The sequence below is a fragment of the Hemitrygon akajei genome, chromosome 14 (assembly GCF_048418815.1).
Source record: "Hemitrygon akajei chromosome 14, sHemAka1.3, whole genome shotgun sequence".
Lineage (NCBI taxonomy): Eukaryota > Metazoa > Chordata > Chondrichthyes > Myliobatiformes > Dasyatidae > Hemitrygon > Hemitrygon akajei.
Window position 1 is genome coordinate 11613658 of NC_133137.1, and position 4757 is coordinate 11618414.

Below are 4757 nucleotides of genomic sequence, written 5' to 3' on the forward strand. Positions count from 1 at the left end.
GACGGGAGAGTTATGGAATATTCTTGGGTTCAGACTTCACCAAGCTCCTGTGACACCAATATTTCAATGTTACAATTTTTGAAGGAAACAAAAAAAAAATGCTTAGTTAGTTGCATTGTTTGTGTCCGGCCAGTCCAGTTCCATGCAGCAATAGGATGCAACTTTAATAATAATAAACTTATAACAAATTAACGGACAAATTGCGACTTCAATTGCTTTAGAACCGGACCGTTTATTAATTCCTATTCACACAAAACAGGCGGTTTTCTACCAGTTGCATATTATTTTCTCAAAGAAAAACGGCTAGTTGAAGTTATTTAGTTGTGTTTGTGCGTCCCCACTCGTTAAGGACTTGCGTTATAATATTTCATGAATTGTTTCTCCCGCACTGTCGCTTGGTACCCCGAATAACTGCATTTTCAAGAAAAGCCGATCAGTTTGTACCTTGAAGAAGAAAGCGCAAAGCTGAGCAAAAGTGTTAAATCTATCGAGTGCCTTTTCCGGCAGGTACCAGTAATAATCGTTGAGACAAGTGCAACGTAGAACTGATTTTTAAACTGTCGACGAAAAGAATACACAAATAATTTGGTCTAAACAAAATAATAAACACACTTCTGATTAATTAACCAGTTAATTGTTAATTAAGCAGTTAACGAAGCGGGTTTTAAATCATATTCTACAAAGAGGTAAAGTCAAGTGAATTTAGAAGGATTTTACATTTACCTCTTATTACTGTCGGGAGAACAATTTTATTCGAGCGAATGAACTGATGTCGAAGTGTGCAGTTACTTCCAAATAGCCTCGCATTTACTGGCAAGAATGAAGTATCACGCGGGAAACGAAAGTAAAATCTATAAAGGGCGTCCATTCTTTCTGTGAATAGAAATTAAAAATCGGCGAACGATTACCAATAGTGTTATACTTAAGAATTTTCAAAGCGCTGCGGTACTTTACGCGTGAATGAATTACGCAGCGCTAAAGAATTTTCGACGACATAAACGAGGGGCATTTATATTATTTTAGCTTGGGGTGGGTATTTTCCCAGTAACCCCACTCCCATCTCCCTAAGTTCTTTTTATATAATTGTTGGACCATCAACTTTAGGCGCAGACTGAAAATAATCAATAAATATTGTCTGGGGTGTTTAATGCTCTGTCGTCTACCCGAGAGGTCCGAAGCTGCAGCAAAACTGCCGGTGAAACTTGATGTGTTTGACGGAAACAGTGCCTAAAATGGAATTAAACTTCACATTGTGGCACTGGAGTTTCACTGTTGACTCGGTGAGATTTGCACAGCAGATCTTTAAAATTTGGCTGGTTGCTGGCTCTTCAGTCCGGGAAATATATTGATTTAACCGCTCTACTATCAGTAGTTTGTTCGCAGCAAATGTTTATTCATCTAGATTGTAGTATTTTACTTTCAACAGAATACCTCAGAAGCACGCGTCTCATATTAAACATTAATCCCGCGGTCGGTAGTAAAGTTGTTTACTTATTTAAAGGTTTTTTCTGTGAGTTTATGGACTTGCTAGTCAGATCTGGAAGGAATGGTTACGCTGTCCATGCGAACGACTACGTTTAATAAATGCACGCCGGTATTATTGTTATTACGTTTCTCTTTGCCTATCGACACATTGCCTTAATATTATTATTATTATAATATCTGAACTCCCATGGATTCCCGCAAATGAGGACTAATACTGATAGACTTTCAACTTTATTATTACTATTGGTTTATCGTCACAAGGACAGATGCAGTGAAAAGATTTTGTTTTGCGTATCATCCAGACCGATCATTTCATGCAAAAGTACAGGGGGGGGGCAGTAAAAATAAAACATAATGCAGAGTAAAAGTGGAACAGTTAAAGAGAAAGTGCATTGCAGGCAGATAAGTGCAAACACAAAAACAATTTACTTGAAGTTGTAAATCTCAGCATTTCTGTGTATAGTTATGATAGGGTCCTTTTAAGTCATTTCAAAAGCGCTCTTAAAAATCTGCCGTGAAATAATTAATAATTCACGTTCAAACCAGGAAAAGTACACAAATCCAAATATTGATTTCGTTTCTGCAAAGACGCTGTAATTAACGTGCACGGCTCGTTCTATCTGGCGCTTCAGTAACACGATTCCTGTAACTCAACGCTTGTCGCTGGCCTAGTGCCATTTCAGGGGTTTTTTTTTTCACATATTTGTTTATTCTGTGGCGGCACCGACACGTCCACTCAATGGCAGGGCCGGCAGGTCAGAGAGGAGCAACCCTGGTCCCGTTGCTAGCAGCGCGCCCGTTTACAGAGATGCGGCAGACCTTGGGTTACTGCGGGTCGGCGAGAGGAGCGCCGAGCACTGAGACCCTGGAGCTCCCGAAACCCCCGAGTGTGGATGACGCCGAGACAGGAACTCTGCGGGGTGGTGCTGCGGACTTGCACTTTGTTCGGCTCATCTCGGGGATAAATTGCAAATATTTACCGACTTAAAGTGACAGAATGCTCAGCCTGCGGCCAGCGGCTGTATAATCAGTCTATGCCGGCTCATAATTCATCACGCACACTCCGGGGGTAGAGGGGAAAGGTTGTCCGAAGGCTAAAAAAAAGGCCCCAGCATCATTTCTTTAAAACTGGTTTGAAAGCCGTATTAGCATAGTGGAAGTTCAATGAAAAAAAATACTTTAAGATGCATGCATTCATTATATATAAAAAAAAGCTTGTCGCGACATTAATACTAATATATAATATATCAGGTCTTCAGACTGGATTCCGAGACCAGGGCTGAAAGTTGCATGGTATAAGAGGTCTTTAACGCTCACCCTCCGCCAGAGGTCAAATGCTTTATGTGACTTTTGCTGAGAGCTTCAGCACACGCGGGCTGCTGGGATCAAATCAACTCAATGGCTGAAACTTCGAAGGATGGAGGAAAGGACAGAGGGTGGGAGAGGGGGAGACAGAGAGATTGGGAGTGATTATCGGCGGATCACATCGCAAAGTCAATGGAATTGTTATATTAGGAAAATCAATATCATTTTTTGTGGAGTTAAACTTTGTGGGTGGGAACATTAAGGAGAGTTCAGAGTAAATCATAGTAAATATCAAAGTACTTGTGTGTCACCATTCACAGTGGAACAAAGAAATACAATATAATCAATTTTTTAAAAAGCTACACACAGAGACTGACAAACAACCAATGTCCAAGACAAGCTGCGCAAATGCAATAGATAGACAAATTTCTAGTGAATACTGAGAATATGAGTCTTTGAAAGTTGGTTCATAGTTCAGTGTTGAGGTAAGTCATCGATAGTGTAGAGCTTAGCACAACGCTTTATAGTACAGGAGACCTGGGTTCAATTCCCGCTGCTGCCTGTAGGGTGTTTGTATATGTTCTCCCTGTGACTGCATGTGTTTCCTCAAATTATACTGTGATCAGGCTTGGATTAAGTTGGGAGGGTGCAGCTCGAGGGGCTGGAAAGGCCTATTCTGCACAGTGTCGCCATAAATGAAATAAAGGTTATCCACGCAGGTGCAGGAGCCAGACCTTTGAAAGGTAGCAACTGTCCCTGAACCTGGTAGTGTGGGTCCTAAGGCTCCTGTGCCTCCTTCCTGATGGCAGCAGCAAGAAGAGAGCGTGTCATTTTTTTGCCAGGTGCAGTGAATGAGTCTTAGCCACCCCAACAAATAGCTTGTTTAAAACCTGTACTAATTTACCTGATCTTCCCCCCCTTGCACGCCCACCTTATCATGCCCTTGTTTATTTAAATCAGTTCCCGCATTTTCTTTCGTAGAGCTGCATTTTGTTGCGGCTAAGATTATAATAAGATAACCTCTCAATCCCTTTCTCACTCATTCTGTCCTTTGTGAGGGTTCTTTATGCTCTGATTTTGCAATCAGCGTTGGAAGAAAAATAGCACATACTATAATTTTGGATGCTGTAATAATTATTCAGAAGGATCAGGAGCATCTTCACACTCCAATATAATTTTCAATTTGGCACCTTCCACAGAACAAATCAGCAATGTAAAAGAGCTGTGTAAACATAGACAACAAAGGTTGAGACATACAGGTGATATAGGAACGAAAACTGACATGACAAAGAAAATCGAAGAAAAAAATCTTTGCTTAAATGCCATGTTTTAACATTGAATGGAGTGAGTGAGTCTTACTGAGGCCCAGTGACATTCTTGAATCATAATGATGACTACATTAAAAATTATTACAAATGATACTGGTTACTGTGCTTATGCACACAGAGGCCACTTTATTTGATACACATGTACACCGGCTTGTTAATGTCAATATCTAGTCAACCCGTCATGTAGCAGCAACTCACAGCATAAAAGCATGCAGACATGGTCAAGAGGTTTAGTTGTTCAGAGACTGCTGATCCGCTGGGATTTTCATGCACAACAGTCTCTAGACTTTACAGAGAATGGTCTGAGAAACAAAAAAAAATCATATGAGCGGCTGTTCTGTGGGCAAAAATGTCTTGGCAATGAGAGAGATCAGAGGACAATTGCCAGACTGGTACAATCTGACATGAAGGTGACAGTAAATTTAATTACCATGCGGGACAAAAGTGGTGTGCAGAAGAGCATCTCTGAACACACGATACGTCAACACTTGAAGTGGATGGACTACAACAGCAGAAGACCATAAACATACACTCAGTGACCACTTTAGGTATTAGCTACAGGAGGTACCAGATAAAACAGACATTGATTGTATTGGGGAGTTAAATACTCAGTCATCTTTCACCCAACATCATGTTTTA

At 40.7% G+C, this 4757-nt stretch overlaps 1 long non-coding RNA gene across 3 annotated transcripts; it reads right to left on the reverse strand.

Annotated features, from left to right (window-relative positions):
- Positions 1 to 212: 212 nt before the first annotated feature.
- On the reverse strand, positions 213 to 2417 carry LOC140738960 (uncharacterized). 3 transcript variants are annotated; one of them, XR_012101489.1, is made up of 3 exons: positions 2305 to 2417; positions 724 to 873; positions 213 to 444 (listed from the first exon to the last, which is right to left on the reverse strand). It is a non-coding gene; the product is annotated as an uncharacterized lncRNA (long non-coding RNA). The 3 variants fall into 3 exon arrangements; XR_012101490.1 differs by lacking the exon at positions 2305 to 2417 and adding an exon at positions 1915 to 2285; XR_012101488.1 differs by lacking the exon at positions 2305 to 2417 and adding an exon at positions 1164 to 1295.
- Between the last annotated feature and the right edge of the window lie 2340 nt (positions 2418 to 4757).